The 16,273-nt window shown below is 44.3% G+C and overlaps 1 protein-coding gene and 1 long non-coding RNA gene across 4 annotated transcripts in view; both read left to right on the plus strand.

The window, feature by feature from the left end:
• LOC144175816 (fatty acid hydroxylase domain-containing protein 2-like) overlaps positions 1-16,273 on the plus strand; it is a 122,340-nt gene that overhangs the window by 82,089 nt on the left and 23,978 nt on the right. The window lies entirely within an intron of this gene.
• Positions 6,035-16,136, plus strand: LOC144173566 (uncharacterized). The gene is made up of 3 exons (XR_013323319.1): positions 6,035-6,128; positions 10,923-11,102; positions 16,047-16,136. It is a non-coding gene; the product is annotated as an uncharacterized LOC144173566 (long non-coding RNA).

Raw genomic sequence — 16,273 nt, forward strand, 5'->3', positions numbered from 1 at the left:
GAGATCGCACATAGAGCTAACGCGCCCCCGTGCTTGTACGAGCCGCGATTCTTTATTCAGAATTACCCAAGTAGTCATGCAGAAACCCAGCGTGAACACTCCCCAATTGAAAACTGATCGGTGATATTGTATCGCGAACTGAATTCGCGACGTAATTATTGCAAGTACTTGGAATTCTTATACGCAGTATTGAAACCACGCCATTTCTTTTGAATTGCATAGCGCTATATGAATGTGATTCTTCAGGCCTTCCCCCACGTGTAACTGCCAAAGTCAAACAGACACGCAAGTGTCTGGTTACTGTAGGAACTACATGACGCTCTTCCCAAACAGTGAGTCCTTGAGCCTGTAGTAAGAGAAAAAACAATCAGTTTAGTTTTTCCTGCATTTATGGTAACACACACGCGCATTTAACTCATCAGCACTGCCTCTGGCCCATTCTATATGGAATGATCTTGCAGACACCATTCCCCATAGCTGAAAGTAAAATATTTTGGGAACATGTGCATCGACATTTTACATGTTAATGACGTGAAAAAAACACTTCCAAGCCTGTCATATTTTGTGGCTTTTTTGCTTATTACTGTTTTTGCTTTTTACTTGCGCAAAAGGCTTTTCATTTTTCTCTGTTTGAGTGCCATTTTTTTTAAATTTCAAAAACCTTTGTTTTCTTTTTGTGTGTGTTATTGCGTGTGGATACGCTTGCACCCTCCGTAATAATGGGCATAGTGACTTATGTTCTCTAGCTTTTTGTTACAACATCGTCTTCAACCTTTGATTTTACTCTAATTCTCTTGTAATCATGTGTTTACCCCTCCCCCTTAATGCTTCTAGTAGCCTGTAAGCTATTGTGAATCAATAAATAAATGCTGGAGAGGAACCGCGAGCGCAGTGCCTTTGCAACGGCAACTCTGCTCGTCGGTCCCTGGTGTATTTCTGTGGAGACATGACATTATTCGATTAGTCGGTTGTTTGTAGGTGATGTATGAATTGGTACACGTACGAACGCGCAAAGTGTTTCTTTTACTGGTGGTGGCTAGGGGTGGCATTTTGAGTCGGGCATTTCCTTCGGCAGGTTGCCCCGATGTCCGGCAAGTACGACCCGAATTCCTCGTGCGCAGTTCGGGCGTGGGCTACGAAAAGTGTCGCTAGGCTACCAAAGAAGGAAACAGCGGCCACGGGTTGATGGCCCGCCAGGCACGCGAAAATTGCCGCCAATATTCACTCTTGAACAGGAGCTTTCACCGAGGCAGAGTGTTTAAATTGTAGTATAAAATTTTGTCAAAATCCCTAGGTAATTTTGTTTTATTTTAAACCCGGGAATTCCACTTGGAGGTAATTCCTTTAGTGATTGGATCAAATCGGCAAAAGAGTTCGAAATACGAATTCGTGTTAGAACAGTGCAGCCAAGCCGTGAAGGAGGATTTGAAAGACCTCTAAAAATTCAGTTCAATACTTGTTCGGCTTGAACTATGAAGTTATGCACATAAATGTTTTTTGTTCTCTCTGCACATTTCAAAAATTTTCAGTTTTCAAAACATAGCATCTGTTGTGTTATACATCGAACTAGGTTGAGTGGGCTGTTTTTTCATACAAAGTTGCTACAAATTCATATTTCGTTTTTGTCTAAGTCATGTTCAGGGGTGTCTCTAAAGAGATCCGCGTTTTTACGCATCCTTATCCTTAATCTTTCCCAAGATGACTAGCAAGCCAAAATCGCTGCTCAACTTACTTATCTGCATCATTAAAGTTTTTTGTCTGTAGCTCTAATATAATGGTTGACGGACGCCAACGAGGGACGATTGCAACAATTTCTTCATCCTTCCCCACGCTGAGTTAAAAATTTATCTCCTTTTCTTCCGGATTAGGTGAGGCACCTTATTTTAACGTCGTAACCTTATCGATAGCCAAGATCACGATACATGATACACATTTACCCACCAAGCTTGCGCCAGTCAAATATCCCAAAACATGGCGCATGCCTGAGGTAATGAGACAAATACAGGGCGCACTGGTGGCCGATGCCCACGCGTTTTTGCAAAGAGGTCCGCCCAACATCAGTGCAATGTTAGGCCGAGGACAAGCATGAGCTGTACCTGCCAGTTAACGTTTTGAGAGCGGCGTTTCGGACTGCGCAGAGAAGTAAAGTTTACGCCAAACAAACCTGGAATGGCGTTTCTGCAAAGTCGGGCTCAGTTCTCAGCCTCCTCTAAGACGAAACGACGGGTTTTGATTGATTGTGGGGTTTAACGCGCCGACGCAACGCAGGCGATGAGGCGCGCCGTAGTGGAGGGCTCCGGATTAATTTTGACCACCTGGGGATCTTTATCGTGCGCCGAAATCTCGTACACACGGGCGTTTTTGCTTTTCGCCTCCATCAGAAAAGCGGCCGCCGCGGCCGGGAATCGAACCCGCGACCTCGTGCTCAGCAGCGCAACGCCTTAGCCACTGAGCCACCGCGGCGGGTGAAACGACGGGTTCATAAATTGAACAAATGAACGTTCTGTTTATGCCACAAATTTTTCTCTGCCACAGCTGCGTGTACGTGTTGTTATAGTAAGTAGTCCTTCCGAGTTTCTTTAGTCTGCGCCTGGGCAAAGGTTCAGGAGTGTGGTTAATTCGGCTAATTGCTTCTATATAACGAAGAAATATCTGGGGGAGGGACGTGCACCGGAAGAAGGTCGGACACTTTCTTACTCGCAGTTCTTTTATTCTATCTACGACTTCCAATTTTATACGGCAACGCCGCAAACGAATGTTGGAGGGATGAAGGGGGAAACCAAAACGAAGCATACACAAGCACTACGTGAAGAAGGATGACATGTGAGAAGGTCTCTGTACAGGGACGCAGTTGCGTGATAAAACGTACTGTCGTTATAAAAATTGTAGTTCTTTTCTTGTCCATGATGTGGAAGCAGTGCTAACGCACTTGCGTTTGATTGAAACAACCCTTTGGGCCTCGATGATTTCTATACATAGCCGCGCGGTATGTCGGGCTATCATGGTGGTCTTATCAAATTGTGACGTACATTTTGGCGGACACGCATAATCTCTGCAGTGAATGGCCAAACGTCCGTTACCTGTGTTTAGCAGTTTTTTCTGTGCTCGCTTTGCCTTACATTGAGAAACCACCCGGATTTACATATATAGTGCCTCCGACATTAATGGACTAGAACACATGTACTCTCGGAACAAGTCAGAAGCCTGGTACGGTGCTGCTTTTTATATTGTTGTTTCTTTGGGGCCTGTTGACACGGTTGATCTGTTTGGACAATTTATTTGGAGCAGAGAAGACTGCGAATGTTCTGACAAAATCATGTTTCTATGCCGTGGGCGGCAATGTCAAAAAAACAAACCTCTGGGCAGAGGTGTGCTGGATACCTTGAATTTTTTCTGGCGTCTGTGACTGATAAAGTGATGATAAAGCTCTGGAAAAAGGCAGACGTGGAACACGGCACTAAAGAAAGACAACACCTGACGTGCGCCATTGTGCCCTATCTTAACGGCATTTGGCCGAACCTCCAGAACATAGGGAATGGCCTTCTCTGCTCTCAATTGCTCAAATTGCCCAAAGTTATCAACCGACCGTGTTGACAGCACCCGGATCGCATTGACTGTGTCAACAATACCGCTTTACATTTCGGTAATTCGTCTTGCAAGGGAGTTATTTCAAGATTTAGTAATTGTGGTCAGCACCTGAGCGTGCGGCAGACTGAAGGTTATCATAGAAGCTGATTCTGAGCTACCACTGTGCGCGTTTGATGTGGGACGCCGATTCTTGGGCGACTATCATACGGCCCTTAAACTTTACAACGCGCCGATGACTTCGTCTTCGTACTGAAGACAGTCTCAAGCTCGGTCTCAAGCATCTCCAAGGGAAGCCGTCGATGAGGACGCAGCTATGTATTGATTACAGAGCGTTGTTGAGGCAGGTTTCCCAGCTTCCATACGGTGGATGTGTATCCAATTTGAGAAAGAACAAAGAATGTACAAGCGAGTTCTTTTAGGTTGTTTAGCGTTAAATAAATGACATTTGATGACATTAACTGTTTTGTTAGCGTGGTGATTGCATTTTTGCGACATTGCCTACAATAAAGGTACAGGTGCTACGCTCAATATACCAAATAAAGATATGCGAAATAGCACAGCCTGACGTTCAGAACTGAGCCTGCTACGGCGCTTCGCCTGCATGCCTCGAAGACAAAACTTACCGAATAAAATACACACTTAATAAAAACGCACGTGTTCGCGTCAATGACCTTCACATCAGCGTATCCTTTCGTTCGTGTGTCAGTACCGTACGGAAGCCTCTTTTCCGTCGTGTGGTGACAAAACTCAGGATGGCGTATTCTTCTTTTGATGCAGTTGCAGAAAGTGAGATGTGTAAATTCTGCTTTTTTCCTGACGTCATGAGGCACCTTTTATGCCTGTTTTAAGTTTTCATCGGGAAAAAAAACTTTTGTAACCTCCTTGGGTCGGGTGCTCTCAGCGGCTACCATCTGAGCAAAAATCCTGGGTCACGGTCGGCTGTCACCATTGCAAATATCGACGTAGTTGCAAATATCGACGTAGTCGCTCATACCATAACTGCTAGCACTAAACTAGTAGAAGACGCTTTGGTGACACTCGCTCATTGACCTTGAACATCTTGTGGCCTAACAGGGCGCATAACTTTCCACCCTTTTCTAAAATTCTACCTAACTCTTTCTGTTTTGCCTTTACTCCCCGATTTGCTCTTTTCCCCATTGCACCGTATAAAAACAGTCTATTGCCTGATTAACATTCACGCCTTTTTCCTAATACCTTTCCTCTTCCTCTCCTTTGCTCATGGCGTGTAGCTAGTTACATGCGCCTTCAAAGAAAAAAAATTGTAAACGTGGTGACGTGAGTTCTTATATTATGGGAATAATTTTACAAGAAATTTAGTCACCTGATAAGAATAGGTTAGGGGAATAAATCTAACAGCATGGAATGTGTAATTTCATTCAATAATGCAATTAAATCTGCTTTCAATAGGTACTAATTCAATATGCATTAAATTTGCAAATATTAAATCTGCATTCAATAAGTAATCAATGCAATTGCATTCGCTGGAGCCAAGTGTCCCTAAATAACTGATAGGAACATTTTGTACTTCCATAGAGGGCGTCCTGCAGGATAAGCTGAATAGGGCTCTGTAAGTGAATATGGCTTTAGTCGTGCCTTCAAATATAGCAGTGTGTATATTGTCAAAGACACGGCAAGGACACGCCCTTGCGGGCTACCTGATGTTACAAGTCCAGGTTGTCAACTAAATTTTCACAGCTCTTGATCGTATAATTCAGTTGAAGATGCTATGGTGTAAATTAGGCTGCGAACGTCGCAGTAACAAACATTGGTTAGGTGGTATGTAGAATGCCTCGGATTCATCTAAGAGAAGGGTATCTGTCTGCAAGTCAGCTGGAGGCAGGCATCAAATTATTTACTGAAGATGGCTTGTTGCACATCACAAGAAAAGGTCCTGCTAAAAGCGTGCTCGCAACGTTAAAAAGAGGGAAAAGAGGAGATTTCTTCATTTAGGACAAATTTTGCGTTCCTCAAATTTGCAGGCGAGGCTCTCAAGGTAGATAGGATGAAATTCTAGTGGTGTGTTTCTATTACATAGTTGTTAAGTGACAACGACTTTTTCCTTTTTCACTTGTGGGGAATATCAGCAGTTGTAAGTAAATCTCAATTGTTAGTGACACAGTGAAATACGACCCTGATAAAGGAACTAAGAACAGTTTCATGCACAGTGGCAGAAGCGCCATCCTTGTTCAACGTTTTTTTCTATACCCACCACGTGGAAAGATGCACCCGTGTACCATTTTGCGAATGACCAACTGTGGAGGACGCGCTCGGTCTGTGTTGCTGTACATGTACAGTGGGTCGTTGCTAGCGGATGTGGCGGAAATGCGCTGGCGCACCAAGTTCATAACATGAGCAGCTGCGTTACCCTAGGCACCGGATTTCGCACCTGTACTGGCCTGGTCTACTCGAAATACATATCTGCACAGCAGGCGTCAACAGTATGCGCCAGTTGAACGGAAGCGTTAGTGGCGCCGCATTGTACACCGGGGGCTCGCAGTAGTCCATCAATTACATCTACGGTGAGTCGCCTTCTTTACTTTGAACCTCCCTGCGAGTAGCCAGTCTGTTTTTTTCTCAGTGTGTTTTGTTCTCTAAACACTGCCATCAGTATTAGACAATGTAGGTTATTGATCACTAAGGGGCTGAACGTTTTATCTGAATGCAAAAATGATAAATAAGGGAACGTTTTTTTCTATACTCACCGACAGGAACCAATCTAAAATTGCCAGAACAGAAACATCCCAGTATAGGCTATGGTGCCTGTTTGTGCTAGTTTTCGCTCAGTAATGAAGCTAAGACCGTTAAAGGGCGTAAGAAAAACTAAGGCAGGACAGCATACCACCGTTCTCTTGCTTCAGTGATCTGTCTGCACTTCTGTATGAAGAACAAATGCACGATATCGTTTTACAGGTGCTACATACCGATAAGCAACTTTTGTCTGCTTTTGCGTGCTTTCTGATACTAGGTGCGCACACACGAAAACTGAACGCAAAATTAATTATTGTGGTTTTTATGAACCGCCTACCAAGAAAGAAAGTAAATACGTTTTCCTTTGTTCTTGCAGCTTGCTTTAAAAAAAATTCGCAAATCGCAAAAAAGTGTAAGATATTGTTACCGTAGGTATTGCTCAGCGACGACGACGAAGGCGAGAGACGTGTTTGAGCTCTTGGAGTAAGAAGAGGATGGTATCTCATTCCAGCCTTTCTTTCTCTCTTGTGTAAATACCAAAAATACATCGTGTTTTCTCCTTTTATCCTCGTAATAATATTGTGGGTGGGTCGTAAAACCCTTTGCTTTGCAATGACTCTTTTTTCTCGTATTCACGTCGCCTCATAGGACCCCCGAAGATAGCCCGCAACCTTTCTGTTATAAGGACAGCCTCTATACTTTCGGCGATATCCTTGAGCATTTCCGTCAGGATTGGGCAGTGTTTCCCCCAACGAATCCATCGCTCAGTCGACGGCATGCAGTACTTCTCAGGCAGCTTCCAACATCACCATTCCCCACTCCCCATCTCATGCCCATCATATATCCTGGGGAATATAAGGACGCTTGCCCCTTCTGTTCTGTGGAACGAGCATCACTTCACCACATCATCATTTGCTCATGTCCATTATTACCCGCATCACGTACAAGAAATCATCCCATCCTTCACAACATATCATCCTTACCAGAGTGGGAGGCTGTCGTCTCTAGCCCAGCTCTCCACGTGCAAGAAGCCCTCGCCCAGTTGGCTGAAGACACCGAGCTTCCAAAACACCGGGAGCCCCGCGGTCTAGATGACTGAGTGAACAGCTCAGTGGTGCAATCACCAGAACGTTTGGGCAAAATAAAGTTACTTTTACTACTACTACAACAACGTCGCTGAGCACAGTTTAGAATAGCCGAGAATAGTCATTCTCCCCTACACCCGCATGTCGAGCAATTACAATTGTGAATTTCACGAAAACATTAGGATATTCCGGACTTTTTCAGGACGTTTCTCTTCCACATCTACAGTTCTCCTCAACCACTTTGCTTCTCCACAGGATGAAGATGCAGCACGCACACCAGCCACTGTTGCAACAACAGCAGAGCTCGTGACTATGAACACGTCACACTTAAAAAAACCTTGTTGATTTTCATGGGTTTCAACTTGCACGTAATAAAATGACATCTATATTTTTGTTAACAATTCTTTGCGTTCACCTCTGTCATTCACAGCAGGAAGGGAAAGACGGGAGAAGTCGAGGATATGGCCAACAAAAGTTTGTCAGACCCGGGTCTACAAGAGCCCAATTCCCACAAATCTTTCTCGTGCGCGAAAACCCCTGTCCAAAACCGATTTCTAGACGCTCCAAAATTACCGCGCCGAGGTTGTCCGACTTCGTGTGCTGCCAGACGGTTATGACCAGCCTTGTCCTTAAGAAACGCACGCAAAATTTCGTTGGTTCAAACGCAACGAAGGATCCACCCAAAACTTTGCCGTGACGGAACGCAGTTCTGGAGCAGCCAGGAGGAGTGTGCAATTAAGAAGGAGCAGACCGAACGCCGGCGTCCTGAGCGACCCCCTACTCCTCCCGGGGGCGGTCATCTACTTTGAAAAGCAGCTAACTACCGCTTTGTAATAGTATGTAGAGCATGCGAAATGCTCTGTTTTCCCTCTTACACCTACCCAAAGACTGAGCTGTAGTGTCATTGTAGTACGAACCATTATATGACTGGCTGCGACATTCTAAAGCAGTTCTGAGGTTCAGCTTCTCCACAATTCAAAACTGTTACGAATTCATGCCTCCAATAGAGCAATGTAGACGAATGACAGCAGCGTGCACAACTCCATGATATAAAAATGTCATCTCTGATGCGGCAGGGTGGAAGTCGGAACGTGATTTTTACATAGGGTGGTGCTACAGCATTGAGGGAATTTTTTTTTCACTTGTATGGCTGACATGGTCACTGACTGAAATTGTATTGTTGGCTGGAATGATCCATCAATTGGGTGCATTGAGGCGAATCTTAACCACGCGAATGCCTTAATATGTTGTGCGAAACGAGCATTTTGACGCACATGACTTTTTTTCGTGGACATTGCGCATGTCCTCGTAGCTGATTTTTAAATGTTTTCTGTAGCATGCTTTATGTTCTGATTGATGGTCTTGTTAATTATGCATCTCTTATTTGCTTCCTCCAGCTTGTGTACCACAAACCGTTTTAACATAGTCTAGTTGAAGATTTGAAGAAGCAGGGACTACGTGCTGTTAGGAACATTAATCTGCGTTGAAACAAATGTGTTCTCGTTGCCAAAACCTCAAGGTGAAAAGTATTAAGAGAATCTACATTCTAAAGCAGGTTCTATTGCCACCGCGGTGAGCGTTTTCTTTCTTTTGATACGCTTCATGAGCCTTTGTGTAAACCCATCATCATCCTTTGCGCTCCTACTACGTAAAGTTGGCATTTCTGCAGTCCGTATTAGCGTATGATCGCCATACGCGCTGCAAAGAAAGCGTCGCTTAGAAGTAAAGTCAGCAGACTGCCCTCAACATACCCTCTGAGGTCCAAGCTTCCAAATATTACATTCGATATTTCATTTCCGTACCGTCGCCTACTTGCAGTTTTTGTCATAAGTTACACGGCCTCTCGCATCGGCTAGTACAGGAGTAGTGGCCGAGCTACAGATTACTAGGTCCAGCACGGCAGAGGTCACGTAGAGCTGATGAAGTAGAATGCGCTCTTGCTGGAAGGCTCAACATTAGCACGTCATACATATGGAGTGAGCAAAACATTATTTTTAAAACGAAAGCCCTTAAGCGCCTGGGGAAAGTAAGGACTGGGGAAAGGGAAGGTTAGAATGTATACAACGGGGACCGTTTTTATTTTGGGGACCTATTCCTTAAAGGCGCATAATTTTACCAGTAACTGTCACAAGAATGAACAGTGCCCACTGTTGCTTTGAGTGTGGAGCGATATGACCAGTGGTGAAAAGTAGGCCATGCTGCTACCCCAATTTGTAAAGACCGCCTTCGAGGGAACAAGGGGTGGTTATTTCTAGAGTAGTGTATGCGTCGCTTCAGTTGAGTTACAGGTGCGGGACAAAAATGCAAAAAGCGTATGGCGATTACGGTTCAATAGAGGACGAAGCCGAAGTACATGTAATATATTTGGTATGCCATCACTACCACAGTGGGGGCATTGGCACAACGCGGAACTTCCTGGAAACGTGCATTTAGGCATTACTTGCGTGGTCTAGGCTGAATTCGCGTACACAGCATTGGCCACTACTTCCTCCGGACACGGGAAGATCTTGAGAGAAGCCAAGATGCCAACCATAGTTGCGGCTTGTAAGAGCTTCCTCCTTTCCCTTTTGTTGTGTGTAAGCTGGAGCTGACAGCTTTCTTGAAGCGGGGACACAGACGTTGGGAAGACAACGGAAAGTTATTTTAGCCTCTTCTCAGCAATGTCCTGGCGCATGAGGTGTCTTTGTGCGCCTGTGGAATGTCCCGGAGTCCAACAAATGCGAATTTGAAGGTGCTCGATTTTGCCGCTCGTGTCGCACAGACGCTGAAAAAATAAAAACAAGAACATGCAAACCTAACACAACTAATACCAGCACGCCAAAAGGTGTTATCTTTGCGATAGCGCAGGACAGCTGAAATTGAGGATCTTCCATACGCGTGCGCACTCCTGAAGCGACCACCTTAAGTTTAATGTATTTGTTTAAAACTCAACGTTATTCGGCCTTCCTCGAATAAAATCCCAACAACTTCCGTCTTCGGGCTAAGAGTTTTCTGGTTGTTCCGCGTGACAGTTTTAAGCTCTGTACATTCCTAACGTTGTGTTTTAAATAAAGAATTCAGAACAATATTAGAGCGACAATATTTATGCACCACCTACAGGATAGCATCATGACAGTTACTATAAATAAAATGCCCCTCTCTCGAAACGACAACGAAGGGGAAATGCGAAGCGTTGCAAAATCAAGTATCCCAAAAAACAAACCAACCCTGATGTGATTGTGTTCGCTAGTGCTATACCTATGCTGGCGTTCTATGGCATAACCATCCGTTTATTATCGAAATCTAAAGTGCTTCAACCCCGACGGAATGGCGCAGTTGCATAGGCGTCAGCTTCACAGCGCGAGGGACCCAGGTTCGATATAAACCACAGGAAGCGTTTAAGTTTTTGATGAAGTCACACATCACCATCGTCATAGTCCAAAAAAGTTGGCTTTCCTTCTGTGGTTTTGGGCTGGGCTAACAGAGACGACAACAGACGACAGACACAGACACAGACGACAACAGAGAGAGGCTAAAAGCTTCGCTTTAAATTCTTTGCAGGTTAAAAAGAACGCTTGACAAGGCAATGTCGTCAGGTGACACAGGTGGGCCATCGCCGGCGTACATTGAAGAGATTGAGCGACTGGATACGGAGAAGTTGGAGCTTCACGTCACATCCTATAACCAAAAGAGGGCCGGAGGGAGCGTCTCTGTACGGGAGAACCGCCGAGAATATGACAGGTAAAAAAAGATGATAATGATGACAATGATGATGATGATGATGATGGTGGTGGTGCTGGTGCTGGTGGTTGTGTTCTGTAGCGCAACAGTACCAATGCAAAGAACGCCAAACTGTCTTGTGGCTCATGTGAGTCGGATGCCGTGTTTTACTTAAACGATGTAAAATTGGTGTATAAGGTGAATGATTATTGAGTAAAAAGTAAATACAAAACAGTTTGAGAGCATACAGCTGCTTGTTGTCCAAACAGGGTGGCTCTCAATGGGTTGCTTGCGGAGGCAGAAGCCGATGTCCTGAGCAAGAGTGCTTTTCGTTTATAAACTTCGGCTCTAACTAGGATTCTCCGCTATCTACCCACGGTTAAAAATAACAGTGGAAGACACAGTTCAAGTTGAATGTTTGAGAAATATATATTTGTTGTATAATTTTCTCATGAATATAAGAAGTAAGTCAGTTTTCAGTAAGTCAATTTTTTCATGTAAGTCAGTTGCAGACTTCAACTTATCATCGGTAACGCATTCAGTGAATAGAACTCTATGCCTTTAAAGAATGCGGTGTCGCATAAATTAAAATACACAAAATCAATCAAAGCGACAACTAACGTTCAAGTTACGCCCAAAATATTTACAGTGCCTGTCGTGCCATATGCGTTGACAAAGAGGAACCTCAGGTTTTAGGCATAGGAGGTTGTCGTCGGCCTATGGCCTGGTTACGGGGGCTTCAATGGGCCCTGTGATGTTCATGGGACCGCTTTGACCGCTTCAACTATCCATTGATGCTGGTTCTCTAACAGAGCTTCGCAAGTTCTTCTCACCCGCGGGCAACTCCAGTAGTATAAAGACGGTAAAATGCCAAGATTTTTATTACCCCGAAGCGTTTTTGAGTTTGTACGTAACCAGCGTATTCGTGAATATGCGGCATAGGCGATGTCGTCCTACTGTGGCGGCGTAACAACGGCTCTCAGTGCATGACCAGAGCCGAGGGGGAAATCAGTCACGTGGAGGATGAACAGCTAATGCTTCAGGGATACGGACTCACAGCTGCGGTGACACACTTACCTGGAAGTCGGCATTTTCTGGTGACGCCTTCTCTGCTGGAACGCGCTGCACACTTTGGGTTGGGCACGCCATTTACAAAAGCTGCGATTGGATGTGCGTGGTGTCGCTGTAGACGGCCCCGTTGTTTTGTGATATCTGCGCGTCCCCCGTTGTTGTGCAGTGGCGAGAACCCACTGTGTGCCAAGGCGTTGGCGCACAATTTGCCTGGATGAAATTCGATTGCATTGTAGTGAAGTCTGGTATAAAGGAACGGAGAAAGAGCCAGTAAGGAGCAGAATACGCGACATGTGCTATCGTGATTTGTCGGTGTTGTATGCTTTTAAGCTATATTCATATACGCAGTTGCCCAGCAGCAATTCACTCGATTTTTTAGTTCTCAGCAGTGCTTTTTTATCAACTTGAGATCCTATGAAAAAAGGGTGGTCCACACAACTCTTTTCTCATAAAAGAGAAGTCAACCGACGAATGAGTATTTCTGAAATCCAGACGAGAACCTTTCCCACAGAACTCGATTTCATGAAATTTATCCCTCCCAGTGCTCCCAAAAATGCAAGTTCTTTGCATTCCTCTACATGCTGTACACCATAAGGCGTAACAGGTGTCTCCCACACAAATATGCCTTCTCTCCCAACCGCTTCCAAAGAGCAGTGGGAGGCCCAGCCAGCAAGCGCTCCCGTTGGGAGTCAGATTTAGCTCTTAACAATACCGCGCAACAGAAACAAAGACTTAAGCTGAGGCACACAGGACGAGCGATGACTTCCAACTGAACTTTTATTACAGAAACAAGCTATATTTATACACACGCATGCACACACCTACGATGAAACAATGGACCCGATAAGTAATCTGTATCAACCGTGCCGGAAGCGTAACATTCAAAAAAGACCCCAAAATGATGATCAGCCCCCTCGCGCTCAGCACGTGTGTGTAAATTGAGATGGCAAGCTAGGTTGCTTCGTTTCGCACGTGCAGATACTCAAGTTCCTTCGTGGACAGGGCTATGGAAGGAATGCTGACACAATTTTCGCCTAGTCTACTGATTTCCGCAGCCTCCACAATTTCCCTTGCCACAGCCCTGTCCACAAAAGAACTTGAGTATCTAAACGTGCGAAACCAAGCAACCCACCTTGCCATCTCAATATACACACACGTGCTGAGCGCGAGGGGCTGATAATCATTTTGGGGTATGTTTTGAATGTCATGTTTCCGGCACAGTTTAATATAGATTACTTATCGGGTCGATTGTTTCATCGTAGGTGTGTGCATGCCTGTTTATAAATACAGCTTGTTTCTCTAATAAAAGTTCAGTTGAAGTCAGCGTTCGTCCTGTGTGCCTCAGCTTAAATCTGTTTCTGTTGCGCTGTATTGTTAAGATGAATCACCAACTCACCCAATACTACACTCTGCAGATTTAGCTCATTGCACGAGGCTAGCTGGCTGCACATACCCAATACATCCCGTGTTCCTTATTAATACAGGCCCAGTGTTCCTTATAAATGCAGAGGTACGTTTTATTTTTGCCTAGAGTATATGAGAGTATACGACATCAGCATGTACGTATTTTTGGATACTGGGCGCACGGGAACACCGGTAAACTGTCTCAACCTTACGACCAAAAGTCGTAAGGCCTTTGAAAAAAATACAGTTAAACGTAGTATCCCTGAAGGCAAATTAGGAACATTTATTGCACACGCAGGTCATTCAATGGTGGCGCAAAAATCAACCCTGTAAATGAAACATTTTTTGTATCTCACAAAAAATATGCAATAAAACAAGGCGCTCTTGCTGCGCGGATACCACAAACGCCATCGTGTCTTCATAATACAGGAGGGGATAAATATGTTGTTGAAGGTATGTGAGAATTGCATGGTCATAAAAGTGTCCACATACTTACATTCATTTGCTTGGAGACTTGCTTTAAAAAATAACTAGTCTAACGCTTGTTACTTGTGTCACCGCACACTACCGAAATGGATAACGACACCCCATTACGCAAGCTGTGCAGCAGGACAAGAAGAGTCGAATGTGGAGAGAAGTTGAGGTTCGCAAAGCGGGCAACCCGTGGTAAAGATACCTGCAGGCGAAGGTGCTAAAGGTGAAAGGTTGGGAGAAAAGATGGCAAAAAAATGTTGCCAATAAGTGGAGAGCAGTTATTGAAGCGCAAGCTCCTGGATGTAAGCGGAAAGCCGCCTTCAGTTGTAAGCACATGTTCAATCTCATTGATATTTCCTTACCAAAATATCAATGGGAAATGTCATTACCCACTGTGGGAAACGTCCACGGAGACAAGGGACGAGGCCGTCGTCTGGAAAAAGGCAATAAATTCACACTATTTACAGAGAACCGTTCAATGCACAGCCATCTTGTCGCCTCGCCTAGTCATCTTCGTAATCTTCGTCTATGCGTCTGCTGAGCTCAGTGCAAGCTTCATCTCCGTCTTCATCAAAAGTTTCTACACCCACTAATGGGAGCTCGTAGTTCCATCATGAGCTGTAAATAGAATTTTAATGAAGGGAACTAAGAAACTTCTGATGATGAGAACTGGAGCTCCCGCAATGAGTCCTTAAAACCTTCCGATATAGACGGGCAAGAATGCATCAACTTTGAAACATCTTTCAGTTACCTTACTTGGACTCAGTGTTATTTCGTTGTAGGGAGCTCGCTCTAATCAACACGTCTTTTACACAACTAGTGCATCTTGTTTGCATATCTATACCCCCATTAGCCAAACTGAACAAGCCCTCTTAGGTTAAATATCTTTTACCAGGTTACAAGTCGGTTGCACCTTTTCTACTGTCGTGACTATTGGGGAGTTTTGGAAAATGAAAAGAAAACATTCATCTTCGGCAGTGGTAGTTTTAAACATTAGGTACGAACATCGTAGGAATGTAAATTTATATCGAGTTTTTTCGATGGCGAAAAGCTTGATTTAAAGTATATTGCGGCATTTCTACTTCTTCATGGTACACCCCGCGGTGGAGTGTTAAGTAAATACTTTACGCCACGTTCAAATAATCACATAAATTATATAGCTTGATATACCAACAAAATAAGCTTGGTCTCTAGCGCTATTGTGTAGCTCAAGAAGGACCATGGAGCTCAAACTTTCTGCAGAAACACAGCCCAGGTTTGAATGAACCTTGCCGCATTACGAAAATTTGCTATAGCATAGTCTTACACTATTTTGCCATCTGCTGAAGAATAAACTCGTACGAATGGTAAATTATCAACCATGTTGTAAAGTCTATCCTTGGAACGTTATATGTGCGTTGATCAGGAAATAGAATGGAATTTATATCTCGGATATATCAGTAGCAACCTGACCTTGGTGACCTCTATGCCGTCTGGGCAGTTTATCAAGACATAGAGCTGACCAAGATATCAGCAGATAATCAAGACCAACGCAAAAGCCCCAATCAAAGAAATTTGATGCAAGGTACGTAGCCCAATGCTTCGTAGAAATGGCCGTTTAAACTTTTTTTTATATTAAAAGCTCACAATTTTGAGATACTTGTTAAATCACTAGACATCCCTCAGATTTTTTACCGCTAAATTTATAATATTTTCCTCGCATCATGACTAATGACAACCGCTCTAGCAGGTAAATGGCTGGTTTAAACACTAATTTTTATATGCCACAAATAAAAAGGTGTGCGGACTGCGTCGAGTTCTTTAGCTGATTTCTGGCTTCGGGGTTCGGCACTGCAAATGCGCTGGGATTTTCTCTTTTAAATCATCAGAGCTTCCAATGAAGCATGAATTCATTTAGAAATGTTCATTTTTACTTTTACGTTTATAGAATCCGGATCCAATTAAAACTAGTTTCTTTTATAAACAGAGTGATTCCTCGGTTGACAGATGATGGAAGCGTTTTTTCCACGCACGCAGATGGCGGTTCTTGCCAAGGGTGCTGGCGGGTGTCTCGGAGAGGAACACGGAAGTTACACTGCTAGGCCGAAGAGTATCCATGCCCATAGCTGTCAACGCGCTGTTCTCGGAGACCATCGGTGCCGCAAATGGAAGCTCCGATACATTGCGAGAGACCATCCGAGCAGTGGTCAGGGAGGAGCTTCGGAAGCTTTTTCCAACGACGCCGCAACCTCAAGTGGCTTCCC

This window comes from Haemaphysalis longicornis, unplaced genomic scaffold (assembly GCF_048455015.1).
Source record: "Haemaphysalis longicornis isolate Haplotype H1 unplaced genomic scaffold, Haemaphysalis longicornis Haplotype H1 scaffold_3, whole genome shotgun sequence".
Lineage (NCBI taxonomy): Eukaryota > Metazoa > Arthropoda > Arachnida > Ixodida > Ixodidae > Haemaphysalis > Haemaphysalis longicornis.